Raw genomic sequence first — 14,523 nt, forward strand, 5'->3', positions numbered from 1 at the left:
CCAGGTTCCCCGCCCAACGAAAGCCCCCAGACCCAAATGGAGAGGGGCTGCTTGGGGACCCCCTGGGGGCCCTTCAGGCCAGCTAGGTCTTTGGGTCCTGGCTCCTTCGCTTTGGGAGCTGTTGCTGCAGTTGGGCATGTTGGCCGGAGAGTGCTTCTCGGGCCGCGAACTGCAACCTTGGATGAACCTCTCAGGTATCCATGCCCAACGAAAGCCCCCAGACCAAAAATTGAGAGGGGCTGCTTGGTGGCCCCCTGGGGGCCCTTCAGGCCAGCTAGGTCTTTGGGTCCTGGCTCCTTCGGTTTGGGAGCTGTTGCTGCAGTTGGGCATGTTGGCCGGAGAGTGCTTCTCGGGCCGCGAACTGTAACCTTGCAGGTACCTCTCAGGTATCCATGCCCAACGAAAGCCCCCAGACCCAAATGGAGAGGGGCTGCTTGGGGCCCCCCTGGGGGCCCTTCAGGCCAGCTAGGTCTTTGGGTCCTGGCTCCTTCGCTTTGGGAGCTGTTGCTGCAGTTGGGCATGTTGGCCGGAGAGTGCTTCTCGGGCCGCGAACTGCAACCTTGCAGGTACCTCCCAGGTTCCCGGCCCAACGAAAGCCCCCAGACCCAAATGGAGAGGGGCTGCTTGGGGGCCCCCTGGGGGCCCTTCAGGCCAGCTAGGTCTTTGGGTCCTGGCTCCTTCGCTTTGGGAGCTGTTGCTGCAGTTGGGCATGTTGGCCGGAGAGTGCTTCTCGGGCTGCGAACTGTAACTTGCAGGTACCTCTCAGGTATACATGCCCAACGAAAGCCCCCAGACCCAAATGGAGAGGGTCTGCTTGGTGGCCTTCTTGGGTCCCTTCAGGCCAGCTAGGTCTTTGGGTCCTGGCTCCTTCGCTTTGGGAGCTGTTGCTGCAGTTGGGCATGTTGGCCGGAGAGTGCTTCTCGGGCCGCGAACTGCAACCTTGCAGGATTCTCCCAGGTTCCCGGCCCAACGAAAGCCCCCAGACCCAAATTGAGAGGGGCTGCTTGGGGCCCCCATGGGGGCCCTTCAGGCCAGCTAGGTCTTTGGGTCCTGGCTCCTTCGCTTTGGGAGCTGTTGCTGCAGTTGGGCATGTTGGCCGGAGAGTGCTTCTCGGGCCGCGATCTGCAACCTTGCAGGTACCTCCCAGGTTCCCGGCCCAACGAAAGCCCCCAGACCCAAATGGAGAGGGGCTGCTTGGGGGCCCCCTGGGGGCCCTTCAGGCCAGCTAGGTCTTTGGGTCCTGGCTCCTTCGCTTTGGGAGCTGTTGCTGACGATGGGCATGTTGGCCGGAGAGTGCTTCTCGGGCCGCGAACTGCAACCTTGCATGAACCTCCCAGGTTCCCGGCCCAACGAAAGCCCCCAGACCCAAATTGAGAGGGGCTGCTTGGGGCCCCCCTGGGGGCCCTTCAGGCCAGCTAGGTCTTTGGGTCCTGGCTCCTTCGGTTTGGGAGCTGTTGCTGCAGTTGGGCATGTTGGCCGGAGAGTGCTTCTCGGGCCGCGAACTGCAACCTTGAAGGAATCTCCCAGGTTCCCGGCCCAACGAAAGCCCCCAGACCCAAATGGAGAGGGGCTGCTTGGGGGCCCCCTGGGGGCCCTTCAGGCCAGCTAGGTCTTTGGGTCCTGGCTCCTTCGCTTTGGGAGCTGTTGCTGCAGTTGAGCATGTTGGCCGGAGAGTGCTTCTCGGGCCGCGAACTGTAATCTTGCAGGTACATCTCAGGTATCCATGCCCAACGAAAGCCCCCAGACCCAAATTGAGAGGGGCTACTTGGGGGCCCCCTGGGGGCCCTTCAGGCCACCTAGGTCTTTGGGTCCTGGCTCCTTCGGTTTGGGAGCTGTTGCTGCAGTTGGGCATGTTGGCCGGAGAGTGCTTCTCGGGCCGCGAACTGCAACCTTGCAGGATTCTCCCAGGTTCCCGGCCCACCGAAAGCCCCCAGACCCAAATTGAGAGGGGCTGCTTGGGGCCCCCCTGGGGGCCCTTCAGGCCAGCTAGGTCTTTGGGTCCTGGCTCCTTCGCTTTGGGAGCTGTTGCTGCAGTTGGGCATGTTGGCCGGAGAGTGCTTCTCGGGCCGCGAACTGCAACCTTGCAGGAATCTCCCAGGTTCCCGGCCCAACGAAAGCCCCCAGACCCAAATGGAGAGGGGCTGCTTGGGGGCCCCCTGGGGGCCCTTCAGGCCAGCTAGGTCTTTGGGTCCTGGCTCCTTCGCTTTGGGAGCTGTTGCTGCAGTTGGGCATGTTGGCCTGAGAGTGCTTCTCGGGCCGCGAACTGCAACCTTGCAGGAATCTCCCAGGTTCCCGGCCCAACGAAAGTCCCCAGACCCAAATGGAGAGGGGCTGCTTGGGGGCCCCCTGGGGGCCCTTCAGGCCAGCTAGGTCTTTGGGTCCTGGCTCCTTCGGTTTGGGAGCTGTTGCTGCAGTTGAGAATGTTGGCCGGAGAGTGCTTCTCGGGCCGCGAACTGTAATCTTGCAGGTACATCTCAGGTATCCATGCCCAACGAAAGCCCCCAGACCCAAATTGAGAGGGGCTGCTTGGGGGCCCCCTGGGGGCCCTTCAGGCCACCTAGGTCTTTGGGTCCTGGCTCCTTCGGTTTGGGAGCTGTTGCTGCAGTTGGGCATGTTGGCCGGAGAGTGCTTCTCGGGCCGCGAACTGCAACCTTGCAGGAATCTCCCAGGTTCCATGCCCACCGAAAGCCCCCAGACCCAAATTGAGAGGGGCTGCTTGGGGGCCCCCTGGGGGCCCTTCAGGCCAGCTAGGTCTTTGGGTCCTGGCTCCTTCGCTTTGGGAGCTGTTGCTGCAGTTGGGCATGTTGGCCGGAGAGTGCTTCTCGGGCCGCGAACTGCAACCTTACAGGATTCTCCCAGGTTCCCGGCCCAACGAAAGCCCCCAGACCCAAATGGAGAGGGGCTGCTTGGGGGCCCCCTGGGGGCCCTTCAGGCCAGCTAGGTCTTTGGGTCCTGGCTCCTTCGGTTTGGGAGCTGTTGCTGCAGTTGGGCATGTTGGCCGGAGAGTGCTTCTCGGGCCGCGAACTGTAACCTTGCAGGTACCTCTCAGGTATCCATGCCCAACGAAAGCCCCCAGACCCAAATTGAGAGGTGCTGCTTGGGGGCCCCCTGGGGGCCCTTCAGGCCAGCTAGGTCTTTGGGTCCTGGCTCCTTCGGTTTGGGAGCTGTTGCTGCAGTTGGGCATGTTGGCCGGAGAGTGCTTCTCGGGCCGCGAACTGCAACCTTGCATGAATCTCCCAGGTTCCCGGCCCAACGAAAGCCCCCAGACCCAAATTGAGAGGGGCTGCTTGGGGGCCCCCTGGGGGCCCTTCAGGCCAGCTAGGTCTTTGGGTCCTGGCTCCTTCGCTTTGGGAGCTGTTGCTGCAGTTGGGCATGTTGGCCGGAGAGTGCTTCTCGGGCCGCGAACTGCAACCTTGCAGGTACCTCCCAGGTTCCTGGCCCAACGAAAGCCCCCAGACCCAAATTGAGAGGGGCTGCTTGGGGCCCCCCTGGGGGCCCTTCAGGCCAGCTAGGTCTTTGGGTCCTGGCTCCTTCGCTTTGGGAGCTGTTGCTGCAAATGGGCATGTTGGCCGGAGAGTGCTTCTCGGGCCGCGAACTGCAACCTTGCAGGAATCTCCCAGGTTCCCGGCCCAACGAAAGCCCCCAGACCCAAATGGAGAGGGGCTGCTTGGGGGCCCCCTGGGGGCCCTTCAGGCCAGCTAGGTCTTTGGGTCCTGGCTCCTTCGCTTTGGGAGCTGTTGCTGCAGTTGAGCATGTTGGCCGGAGAGTGCTTCTCGGGCCGCGAACTGTAATCTTGCAGGTACATCTCAGGTATCCATGCCCAACGAAAGCCCCCAGACCCAAATGGAGAGGGGCTGCTTGGGGGCCCCCTGGGGGCCCTTCAGGCCACCTAGGTCTTTGGGTCCTGGCTCCTTCGGTTTGGGAGCTGTTGCTGCAGTTGGGCATGTTGGCCGGAGAGTGCTTCTCGGGCCGCGAACTGCAACCTTGCAGGTACCTCCCAGGTTCCCGGCCCAACGAAAGCCCCCAGACCCAAATTGAGAGGGGCTGCTTGGGGGCCCCCTGGGGGCCCTTCAGGCCAGCTAGGTCTTTGGGTCCTGGCTCCTTCGGTTTGGGAGCTGTTGCTGCAGTTGGGCATGTTGGCCGGAGAGTGCTTCTCGGGCCGCCAACTGCAACCTTGCAGGAATCTCCCAGGTTCCATGCCCACCGAAAGCCCCCAGACCCAAATTGAGAGGGGCTGCTTGGGGGCCCCCTGGGGGCCCTTCAGGCCAGCTAGGTCTTTGGGTCCTGGCTCCTTCGGTTTGGGAGCTGTTGCTGCAGTTGGGCATGTTGGCCGGAGAGTGCTTCTCGGGCCGCGAACTGCAACCTTGCAGGTACCTCCCAGGTTCCCGGCCCAACGAAAGCCCCCAGACCCAAATTGAGAGGGGCTGCTTGGGGGCCCCCTGGGGGCCCTTCAGGCCAGCTAGGTCTTTGGGTCCTGGCTCCTTCGGTTTGGGAGCTGTTGCTGCAGTTGGGCATGTTGGCCGGAGAGTGCTTCTCGGGCCGCGAACTGCAACCTTGCAGGTACCTCCCAGGTTCCTGGCCCAAAGAAAGCCCCCAGACCCAAATGGAGAGGGGCTGCTTGGGGGCCCCCTGGGGGCCCTTCAGGCCAGCTAGGTCTTTGGGTCCTGGCTCCTTCGCTTTGGGAGCTGTTGCTGCAGTTGGGCATGTTGGCCGGAGAGTGCTTCTCGGGCCGCGAACTGCAACCTTGCAGGTACCTCCCAGATTCCTGGCCCAACGAAAGCCCCCAGACCCAAATTGAGAGGGGCTGCTTGGGGGCCCCATGGGGGCCCTTCAGGCCAGCTAGGTCTTTGGGTCCTGGCTCCTTCGCTTTGGGAGCTGTTGCTGCAGTTGGGCATGTTGGCCGGAGAGTGCTTCTCGGGCCGCGAACTGCAACCTTGCAGGTTCCTCCCAGATTCCTGGCACAACGAAAGCCCCCAGACCCAAATTGAGAGGGGCTGCTTGGGGGCCCCATGGGGGCCCTTCAGGCCAGCTAGGTCTTTGGGTCCTGGCTCCTTCGCTTTGGGAGCTGTTGCTGCAGTTGGGCATGTTGGCCGGAGAGTGCTTCTCGGGCCGCGAACTGCAACCTTGCATGAATCTCCCAGGTTCCCCGCCCAACGAAAGCCCCCAGACCCAAATGGAGAGGGGCTGCTTGGGGACCCCCTGGGGGCCCTTCAGGCCAGCTAGGTCTTTGGGTCCTGGCTCCTTCGCTTTGGGAGCTGTTGCTGCAGTTGGGCATGTTGGCCGGAGAGTGCTTCTCGGGCCGCGAACTGTAACCTTGCAGGTACCTCTCAGGTATCCATGCCCAACGAAAGCCCCCAGACCAAAAATTGAGAGGGGCTGCTTGGTGGCCCCCTGGGGGCCCTTCAGGCCAGCTAGGTCTTTGGGTCCTGGCTCCTTCGGTTTGGGAGCTGTTGCTGCAGTTGGGCATGTTGGCCGGAGAGTGCTTCTCGGGCCGCGAACTGTAACCTTGCAGGTACCTCTCAGGTATCCATGCCCAACGAAAGCCCCCAGACCCAAATGGAGAGGGGCTGCTTGGGGCCCCCCTGGGGGCCCTTCAGGCCAGCTAGGTCTTTGGGTCCTGGCTCCTTCGCTTTGGGAGCTGTTGCTGCAGTTGGGCATGTTGGCCGGAGAGTGCTTCTCGGGCCGCGAACTGCAACCTTGCAGGTACCTCCCAGGTTCCCGGCCCAACGAAAGCCCCCAGACCCAAATGGAGAGGGGCTGCTTGGGGGCCCCCTGGGGGCCCTTCAGGCCAGCTAGGTCTTTGGGTCCTGGCTCCTTCGCTTTGGGAGCTGTTGCTGCAGTTGGGCATGTTGGCCGGAGAGTGCTTCTCGGGCTGCGAACTGTAACTTGCAGGTACCTCTCAGGTATACATGCCCAACGAAAGCCCCCAGACCCAAATGGAGAGGGTCTGCTTGGTGGCCTTCTTGGGTCCCTTCAGGCCAGCTAGGTCTTTGGGTCCTGGCTCCTTCGCTTTGGGAGCTGTTGCTGCAGTTGGGCATGTTGGCCGGAGAGTGCTTCTCGGGCCGCGAACTGCAACCTTGCAGGATTCTCCCAGGTTCCCGGCCCAACGAAAGCCCCCAGACCCAAATTGAGAGGGGCTGCTTGGGGCCCCCATGGGGGCCCTTCAGGCCAGCTAGGTCTTTGGGTCCTGGCTCCTTCGCTTTGGGAGCTGTTGCTGCAGTTGGGCATGTTGGCCGGAGAGTGCTTCTCGGGCCGCGATCTGCAACCTTGCAGGTACCTCCCAGGTTCCCGGCCCAACGAAAGCCCCCAGACCCAAATGGAGAGGGGCTGCTTGGGGGCCCCCTGGGGGCCCTTCAGGCCAGCTAGGTCTTTGGGTCCTGGCTCCTTCGCTTTGGGAGGTGTTGCTGACGATGGGCATGTTGGCCGGAGAGTGCTTCTCGGGCCGCGAACTGCAACCTTGCATGAACCTCCCAGGTTCCCGGCCCAACGAAAGCCCCCAGACCCAAATTGAGAGGGGCTGCTTGGGGGCCCCCTGGGGGCCCTTCAGGCCAGCTAGGTCTTTGGGTCCTGGCTCCTTCGCTTTGGGAGCTGTTGCTGCAGTTGGGCATGTTGGCCGGAGAGTGCTTCTCGGGCCGCGAACTGCAACCTTGCAGGAATCTCCCAGGTTCCCGGCCCACCGAAAGCCCCCAGACCCAAATGGAGAGGGGCTGCTTGGGGGCCCCCTGGGGGCCCTTCAGGCCAGCTAGGTCTTTGGGTCCTGGCTCCTTCGGTTTGGGAGGTGTTGCTGCAGTTGAGCATGTTGGCCGGAGAGTGCTTCTCGGGCCGCGAACTGTAATCTTGCAGGTACATCTCAGGTATCCATGCCCAACGAAAGCCCCCAGACCCAAATTGAGAGGGGCTACTTGGGGGCCCCCTGGGGGCCCTTCAGGCCACCTAGGTCTTTGGGTCCTGGCTCCTTCGGTTTGGGAGCTGTTGCTGCAGTTGGGCATGTTGGCCGGAGAGTGCTTCTCGGGCCGCGAACTGCAACCTTGCAGGATTCTCCCAGGTTCCCGGCCCAACGAAAGCCCCCAGACCCAAATTGAGAGGGGCTGCTTGGGGCCCCCCTGGGGGCCCTTCAGGCCAGCTAGGTCTTTGGGTCCTGGCTCCTTCGCTTTGGGAGCTGTTGCTGCAGTTGGGCATGTTGGCCGGAGAGTGCTTCTCGGGCCGCGAACTGCAACCTTGAAGGAATCTCCCAGGTTCCCGGCCCAACGAAAGCCCCCAGACCCAAATGGAGAGGGGCTGCTTGGGGGCCCCCTGGGGGCCCTTCAGGCCAGCTAGGTCTTTGGGTCCTGGCTCCTTCGCTTTGGGAGCTGTTGCTGACGTTGGGCATGTTGGCCTGAGAGTGCTTCTCGGGCCGCGAACTGCAACCTTGCAGGAATCTCCCAGGTTCCCGGCCCAACGAAAGTCCCCAGACCCAAATGGAGAGGGGCTGCTTGGGGGCCCCCTGGGGGCCCTTCAGGCCAGCTAGGTCTTTGGGTCCTGGCTCCTTCGGTTTGGGAGCTGTTGCTGCAGTTGAGCATGTTGGCCGGAGAGTGCTTCTCGGGCCGCGAACTGTAATCTTGCAGGTACATCTCAGGTATCCATGCCCAACGAAAGCCCCCAGACCCAAATTGAGAGGGGCTGCTTGGGGGCCCCCTGGGGGCCCTTCAGGCCACCTAGGTCTTTGGGTCCTGGCTCCTTCGGTTTGGGAGCTGTTGCTGCAGTTGGGCATGTTGGCCGGAGAGTGCTTCTCGGGCCGCGAACTGCAACCTTGCAGGAATCTCCCAGGTTCCATGCCCACCGAAAGCCCCCAGACCCAAATTGAGAGGGGCTGCTTGGGGGCCCCCTGGGGGCCCTTCAGGCCAGCTAGGTCTTTGGGTCCTGGCTCCTTCGCTTTGGGAGCTGTTGCTGCAGTTGGGCATGTTGGCCGGAGAGTGCTTCTCGGGCCGCGAACTGCAACCTTACAGGATTCTCCCAGGTTCCCGGCCCAACGAAAGCCCCCAGACCCAAATGGAGAGGGGCTGCTTGGGGGCCCTCTGGGGGCCCTTCAGGCCAGCTAGGTCTTTGGGTCCTGGCTCCTTCGGTTTGGGAGCTGTTGCTGCAGTTGGGCATGTTGGCCGGAGAGTGCTTCTCGGGCCGCGAACTGTAACCTTGCAGGTACCTCTCAGGTATCCATGCCCAACGAAAGCCCCCAGACCCAAATTGAGAGGTGCTGCTTGGGGGCCCCCTGGGGGCCCTTCAGGCCAGCTAGGTCTTTGGGTCCTGGCTCCTTCGGTTTGGGAGCTGTTGCTGCAGTTGGGCATGTTGGCCGGAGAGTGCTTCTCGGGCCGCGAACTGCAACCTTGCAGGTACCTCCCAGGTTCCTGGCCCAACGAAAGCCCCCAGACCCAAATGGAGAGGAGCTGCTTGGGGGCCCCCTGGGGGCCCTTCAGGCCAGCTAGGTCTTTGGGTCCTGGCTCCTTCGGTTTGGGAGCTGTTGCTGCAGTTGGGCATGTTGGCCGGAGAGTGCTTCTCGGGCCGCGAACTGCAAACTTGCATGAATCTCCCAGGTTCCCGGCCCAACGAAAGCCCCCAGACCCAAATTGAGAGGGGCTGCTTGGGGGCCCCCTGGGGGCCCTTCAGGCCAGCTAGGTCTTTGGGTCCTGGCTCCTTCGCTTTGGGAGCTGTTGCTGCAGTTGGGCATGTTGGCCGAATAGTGCTTCTCGGGCCGCGAACTGCAACCTTGCAGGTACCTCCCAGGTTCCTGGCCCAACGAAAGCCCCCAGACCCAAATTGAGAGGGGCTGCTTGGGGGCCCCCTGGGGGCCCTTCAGGCCAGCTAGGTCTTTGGGTCCTGGCTCCTTCGCTTTGGGAGCTGTTGCTGCAGTTGTGCATGTTGGCCAGACAGTGCTTCTCGGGCCGCGAACTGCAACCTTGCATGAATCTCCCAGGTTTCCGTCCCAACAAAAGCCCCCAGACCCAAATGGAGAAGGGCTGCTTGGGGACCCCCTGGGGGCACTTCAGGCCAGCTAGGTCTTTGGGTCCTGGCTCCTTCGCTTTGGGAGCTGTTGCTGCAGTTGGGCATGTTGGCCGGAGAGTGCTTCTCCGGCCGCGAACTGTAACCTTGCAGGAACCTCTCAGGTATACATGCCCAACGAAAGCCCCCAGACCCAAATTGAGAGGGGCTACTTGGGGGCCCCCTGGGGGCCCTTCAGGCCAGCTAGGTCTTTGTGTCCTGGCTCCTTCGGTTTGGGAGCTGTTGCTGCAGTTGGGCATGTTGGCCGGAGAGTGCTTCTCCGGCCGCGAAATGCAACCTTGCAGGTACCTCCCAGGTTCCCGGCCCAACGAAAGCCCCCAGACCCAAATGGAGAGGAGCTCCTTGGGGGCCCCATGGGGGCCATTCAGGCCAGCTAGGTCTTTGGGTCCTGGCTCCTTCGCTTTGGGAGCTGTTGCTGCAGTTGGGCATGTTGGCCGGAGAGTGCTTCTCGGGCCGCGAACTGCAACCTTGCATGAACCTCCCAGGTTCCCGGCCCAACGAAAGCCCCCAGACCCAAATTGAGAGGGGCTGCTTGGGGCCCCCCTGGGGGCCCTTCAGGCCAGCTAGGTCTTTGGGTCCTGGCTCCTTCGCTTTGGGAGCTGTTGCTGCAGTTGGGCATGTTGGCCGGAGAGTGCTTCTCGGGCCGCGAACTGCAACCTTGCAGGTACCTCCCAGGTTCCCGGCCCAACGAAAGCCCCCAGACCCAAATGGAGAGGGGCTGCTTGGGGGCCCCCTGGGGGCCCTTCAGGCCAGCTAGGTCTTTGGGTCCTGGCTCCTTCGCTTTGGGAGCTGTTGCTGCAGTTGGGCATGTTGGCCGGAGAGTGCTTCTCGGGCCGCGAACTGCAACCTTGGATGAACCTCCCAGGTTCCCGGCCCAACGAAAGCCCCCAGACCCAAATTGAGAGGGGCTGCTTGGGGCCCCCCTGGGGGCCCTTCAGGCCAGATAGGTCTTTGGGTCCTGGCTCCTTCGCTTTGGGAGCTGTTGCTGCAGTTGGGCATGTTGGCCGGAGAGTGCTTCTCGGGCCGCGAACTGCAACCTTGAAGGAATCTCTCAGGTTGCCGGCCCAACGAAAGCCCCCAGACCCAAATGGAGAGGGGCTGCTTGGGGGCCCCCTGGGGGCCCTTCAGGCCAGCTAGGTCTTTGGGTCCTGGCTCCTTCGCTTTGGGAGCTGTTGCTGACGTTGGGCATGTTGGCCGGAGAGTGCTTCTCGGGCCGCGAACTGCAACCTTGCAGGAATCTCCCAGGTTCCCGGCCCAACGAAAGCCCCCAGACCCAAATGGAGAGGGGCTGCTTGGGGGCCCCCTGGGGGCCCTTCAGGCCAGCTAGGTCTTTGGGTCCTGGCTCCTTCGCTTTGGGAGCTGTTGCTGCAGTTGGGCATGTTGGCCGGAGAGTGCTTCTCGGGCCGCGAACTGCAACCTTGCAGGTACCTCCCAGGTTCCTGGCCCAACGAAAGCCCCCAGACCCAAATGGAGAGGAGCTGCTTGGGGGCCCCCTGGGGGCCCTTCAGGCCAGCTAGGTCTTTGGGTCCTGGCTCCTTCGGTTTGGGAGCTGTTGCTGCAGTTGGGCATGTTGGCCGGAGAGTGCTTCTCGGGCCGCGAACTGCAACCTTGCATGAATCTCCCAGGTTCCCGGCCCAACGAAAGCCCCCAGACCCAAATTGAGAGGGGCTGCTTGGGGGCCCCCTGGGGGCCCTTCAGGCCAGCTAGGTCTTTGGGTCCTGGCTCCTTCGCTTTGGGAGCTGTTGCTGCAGTTGGGCATGTTGGCCGGAGAGTGCTTCTCGGGCCGCGAACTGCAACCTTGCAGGTACCTCCCAGGTTCCTGGCCCAACGAAAGCCCCCAGACCCAAATTTAGAGGGGCTGCTTGGGGCCCCCCTGGGGGCCCTTCAGGCCAGCTAGGTCTTTGGGTCCTGGCTCCTTCGCTTTGGGAGCTGTTGCTGCAGTTGTGCATGTTGGCCAGACAGTGCTTCTCGGGCCGCGAACTGCAACCTTGCATGAATCTCCCAGGTTCCCGGCCCAACAAAAGCCCCCAGACCCAAATTGAGAGGGGCTACTTGGGGGCCCCCTGGGGGCCCTTCAGGCCAGCTAGGTCTTTGTGTCCTGGTTCATTCGGTTTGGGAGCTGTTGCTGCAGTTGGGCATGTTGGCCGGAGAGTGCTTCTCCGGCCGCGAACTGCAACCTTGCAGGTACCTCCCAGGTTCCCGGCCCAACGAAAGCCCCCAGACCCAAATGGAGAGGAGCTCCTTGGGGGCCCCATGGGGGCCATTCAGGCCAGCTAGGTCTTTGGGTCCTGGCTCCTTCGCTTTGGGAGCTGTTGCTGCAGTTGGGCATGTTGGCCGGAGAGTGCTTCTCGGGCCGCGAACTGCAACCTTGCATGAACCTCCCAGGTTCCCGGCCCAACGAAAGCCCCCAGACCCAAATTGAGAGGGGCTGCTTGGGGCCACCATGGGGGCCCTTCAGGCCAGCTAGGTCTTTGGGTCCTGGCTCCTTCGCTTTGGGAGCTGTTGCTGCAGTTGGGCATGTTGGCCGGAGAGTGCTTCTCGGGCCGCGAACTGCAACCTTGCAGGTACCTCCCAGGTTCCCGGCCCAACGAAAGCCCCCAGACCCAAATGGAGAGGGGCTGCTTGGGGGCCCCCTGGGGGCCCTTCAGGCCAGCTAGGTCTTTGGGTCCTGGCTCCTTCGCTTTGGGAGCTGTTGCTGCAGTTGGGCATGTTGGCCGGAGAGTGCTTCTCGGGCCGCGAACTGCAACCTTGCATGAACCTCCCAGGTTCCCGGCCCAACGAAAGCCCCCAGACCCAAATTGAGAGGGGCTGCTTGGGGCCCCCCTGGGGGCCCTTCAGGCCAGCTAGGTCTTTGGGTCCTGGCTCCTTCGCTTTGGGAGCTGTTGCTGCAGTTGGGCATGTTGGCCGGAGAGTGCTTCTCGGGCCGCGAACTGCAACCTTGAAGGAATCTCCAAGGTTGCCGGCCCAACGAAAGCCCCCAGACCCAAATGGAGAGGGGCTGCTTGGGGGCCCCCTGGGGGCCCTTCAGGCCAGCTAGGTCTTTGGGTCCTGGCTCCTTCGCTTTGGGAGCTGTTGCTGCAGTTGGGCATGTTGGCCGGAGAGTGCTTCTCGGGCCGCGAACTGTAATCTTGCAGGTACATCTCAGGTATCCATGCCCAACGAAAGCCCCCAGACCCAAATTGAGAGGGGCTGCTTGGGGGCCCCCTGGGGGCCCTTCAGGCCAGCTAGGTCTTTGGGTCCTGGCTCCTTCGCTTTGGGAGCTGTTGCTGCAGTTGGGCATGTTGGCCGGAGAGTGCTTCTCGGGCCGCGAACTGCAACCTTGCAGGATTCTCCCAGGTTTCCGGCCCAACGAAAGCCCCCAGACCCAAATTGAGAGGGGCTGCTTGGGGCCCCCCTGGGGGCCCTTCAGGCCAGCTAGGTCTTTGTGTCCTGGCTCCTTCGGTTTGGGAGCTGTTGCTGCAGTTGGGCATGTTGGCCGGAGAGTGCTTCTCGGGCCGCGAACTGCAACCTTGCAGGTACCTCCCAGGTTCCCGGCCCAACGAAAGCCCCCAGACCCAAATGGAGAGGGGCTGCTTGGGGGCCCCCTGGGGGCCCTTCAGGCCAGCTAGGTCTTTGGGTCCTTTCTCCTTCGCTTTGGGAGCTGTTGCTGCAGTTGGGCATGTTGGCCGGAGAGTGCTTCTCGGGCCGCGAACTGCAACCTTGCATGAACCTCCCAGGTTCCCGGCCCAACGAAAGCCCCCAGACCCAAATTGAGAGGGGCTGCTTGGGGCCCCCCTGGGGGCCCTTCAGGCCAGCTAGGTCTTTGGGTCCTGGCTCCTTCGCTTTGGGAGCTGTTGCTGCAGTTGGGCATGTTGGCCGGAGAGTGCTTCTCGTGCTGCGAACTGTAACTTGCAGGTACCTCTCAGGTATACATGCCCAACGAAAGCCCCCAGACCCAAATGGAGAGGGGCTGCTTGGGGGCCCCCTGGGGGCCCTTCAGGCCAGCTAGGTCTTTGGGTCCTGGCTCCTTCGCTTTGGGAGCTGTTGCTGCAGTTGGGCATGTTGGCCGGAGAGTGCTTCTCGGGCCGCGAACTGCAACCTTGCAGGTACCTCCCAGGTCCCAGGCCCAACGAAAGCCCCCAGACCCAAATTGAGAGGGGCTGCTTGGGGGCCCCCTGGGGGCCCTTCAGGCCAGCTAGGTCTTTGGGTCCTGGCTCCTTCGGTTTGGGAGCTGTTGCTGCAGTTGTGCATGTTGGCCAGACAGTGCTTCTCGGGCCGCGAACTGCAACCTTGCATGAATCTCCCAGGTTCCCGGCCCAACTAAAGCCCCCAGACCCAAATGGAGAGGGGCTGCTTGGGACCCCCTGGGGGCACTTCAGGCCAGCTAGGTCTTTGGGTCCTGGCTCCTTCGCTTTGGGAGCTGTTGCTGCAGTTGAGCATGTTGGCCGGAGAGTGCTTCTCCGGCCGCGAACTGTAACCTTGCAGGTACCTCTCAGGTATACATGCCCAAGGAAAGCCCCCAGACCCAAATTGAGAGGGGCTACTTGGGGGCCCCCTGGGGGCCCTTCAGGCCAGCTAGGTCTTTGTGTCCTGGCTCATTCGGTTTGGGAGCTGTTGCTGCAGTTGGGCATGTTGGCCGGAGAGTGCTTCTCCGGCCGCGAACTGCAACCTTGCAGGTAGCTCCCAGGTTCCCGGCCCAACGAAAGCCCCCAGACCCAAATGGAGAGGAGCTCCTTGGGGGCCCCATGGGGGCCATTCAGGCCAGCTAGGTCTTTGTGTCCTGGCTCCTTCGCTTTGGGAGCTGTTGCTGCAGTTGGGCATGTTGGCCGGAGAGTGCTTCTCCGGCCGCGAACTGCAACCTTGCAGGTACCTCCCAGGTTCCCGGCCCAACGAAAGCCCCCAGACCCAAATGGAGAGGAGCTCCTTGGGGGCCCCCTGGGGGCCCTTCAGGCCAGCTAGGTCTTTGTGTCCTGGCTCATTCGGTTTGGGAGCTGTTGCTGCAGTTGGGCATGTTGGCCGGAGAGTGCTTCTCCGGCCGCGAACTGCAACCTTGCAGGTAGCTCCCAGGTTCCCGGCCCAACGAAAGCCCCCAGACCCAAATGGAGAGGAGCTCCTTGGGGGCCCCATGGGGGCCATTCAGGCCAGCTAGGTCTTTGGGTCCTGGCTCCTTCGCTTTGGGAGCTGTTGCTGCAGTTGGGCATGTTGGCCGGAGAGTGCTTCTCCGGCCGCGAACTGCAACCTTGCAGGTACCTCCCAGGTTCCCGGCCCAACGAAAGCCCCCAGACCCAAATGGAGAGGGGCTGCTTGGGGGCCCCCTGGGGGCCCTTCAGGCCAGCTAGGTCTTTGGGTCCTGGCTCCTTCGGTTTGGGAGCTGTTGCTGCAGTTGGGCATGTTGGCCGGAGAGTGCTTCTCGGGCTGCGAACTGTAACTTGCAGGTACCTCTCAGGTATACATGCCCAACGAAAGCCCCCAGACCCAAATGGAGAGGGGCTGCTTGGTGGCCTTCTGGGG

Source organism: Gallinula chloropus (assembly GCF_964237585.1).
Source record: "Gallinula chloropus genome assembly, contig: HAP1_SCAFFOLD_104, whole genome shotgun sequence".
In the NCBI taxonomy this organism is placed as follows: domain Eukaryota; kingdom Metazoa; phylum Chordata; class Aves; order Gruiformes; family Rallidae; genus Gallinula; species Gallinula chloropus.